Raw genomic sequence first — 2,053 nt, forward strand, 5'->3', positions numbered from 1 at the left:
TAATTTTTGATAGTCAAATTATCGTAAAAAAGGCTTAGAGTATCCCACACAATACCCGTATTTTTTTTATAGTGTTTTAACAACATATGGTTTTCAAGACTGCACAAACGCGAAAGAAAGAATCATTAATTCTTTTCATCATAGCCGTAATCAAATCAGGTTTGCAACAGACGTTGCCTCTCGTGGTCCCGATATTCTCTAAATCCTATACGTTATTAATTATAATGCACCACACTTGCAAGCTGACTATTAGGCCAGTTATATTAGACATCAAACCTTCCAATTAATCTTCCCAGGTTGCAACTACCATGAATCGCTTTGATTTGAGGTGCTGTAAGTGGGATTTAATTTGCTTCGCAATGCGCATGCGCATTACAAAGTTATTAACAATATTATCAACAAAAAACGTTATTTTTTTTATTTTTTTTCAAATATCTCGAAAACTAAGCAAGATAGGGTAACTAACTATACGTATCTTTTTTGTAGAGCGTAAAATTATCTACAATAATGATCTAAACAACATTTATCGTCAAGTCAGTCGTTTAGCTTGCACGCGCCGTCAAAGTCCGAGACTTGGATCCCGAAAACCCTCGATTTCATCGTTTTTTTTATGTTGCGTCAGTGATTTTTTTCCGTCATTTAAAATGAAACTAAAAATTTCAAAAAAATCACACATCATCTGAGAACTACAAAGAATACTTTTCAGGGTGTAACTGATTTTTTAGACCCTTTTTCTTTAGTTTGTAGCTATGTAAGCAAAAAATTTGGATTTTTTGGAATAGTCTTAGTTTTTCGCTGTTTTCAGGCCTTAGAATTTATTTGAGACAAATTTTATTGTATGCATCTTGTTGTGGACGAAATTTGCAATAAAAAAGGACTCTTGCATTTTTTTCGTATGACAAACGCTGATTTTTTTATTGACGCGCAAAGTTATCCAATATTGCGCACAGGTCGGATAACGCTTGTTTTACACTAAAATAATTATTTTTTATTAAAATTTACGTAATTTTTTGCATTATTATTGAACCATATTGCAAAGCCGTTTTCAACACATTCTCTCATTTTTTTACTTATTTATTAACAAATTGTTTACTTAAAAATTATTATAAATAATTAGAAAAACATATTATATTCGTTGTACTCGTCGTCTCATTTCAACTCGAAAAATGATTTTAAAAAATTTATTCACATTATTTATAACATTTATTCAGACATACACAGTGCATCTTTTGACTATTTTTCACACCATCTCTGAGCCAATGGTGCGTTTTTTGTGATTTTTCCAGTAGGCCTAATCCACAAGCATTGAAAATATTTTCTTTTGATGTAATAATTATTTGGATATTCCTTGGATACACTAAAACTATCCTGATTTTTTTGGAATTTTTACTTCCATTTTAAATGACGGAAAAAATCACCGACGCAACATCAAAAAAACGATGAAATCGAGGGTTTTCGGGATCTAAGTCTCGGACTTTGACGGCGCGTGTAAGCTAAACGACTAACTTGACGATAAATGTTGTTTAGATCATTATTGTAGATAATTTTACGCTCTAAAAAAAAGATACGTATAGTTAGTTACCCTATCTTGCTTAGTTTTTGAGATATTTGAGAAAAGATTAAAAAATCACGTTTTTTGTTGATAATATTGTTAATAACATTGTAATGCGCATGCGTATTGCGAAGCAAATTAAATCCCACTTACAGCACCTCAAATCAAAGCGATTCATGATGGTTGCAACCTGGGAAGATTTATTGGAAAGTTAACGCCCTAAATTAGTCTAATATATGACTGGCCAGTCTATTGCATAGGCAAGACTGCACACATTGGAGCTGAAAGACATGTATTATTTTTTATAACATCTCAAAATAAGAAAAAACTTACATTTTTAGACAAAACATGAAAGCAAAATTTTGATTATAATATGCAATTTCAAAAACGCATTAGTAAAAAGACCAAGTGGACTGGAAACTATAAATATGGTCAAAAAAGACCAATATACTTTCAAAGAGAGAAAAGCAGAATGCTAACAAAAGATATTTAACACTTTTA

The sequence above is a fragment of the Temnothorax curvispinosus genome, unplaced genomic scaffold (assembly GCF_003070985.1).
Source record: "Temnothorax curvispinosus isolate PA1 unplaced genomic scaffold, ASM307098v1 QBEX01014159.1, whole genome shotgun sequence".
Taxonomy (NCBI): Eukaryota; Metazoa; Arthropoda; class Insecta; order Hymenoptera; family Formicidae; genus Temnothorax; species Temnothorax curvispinosus.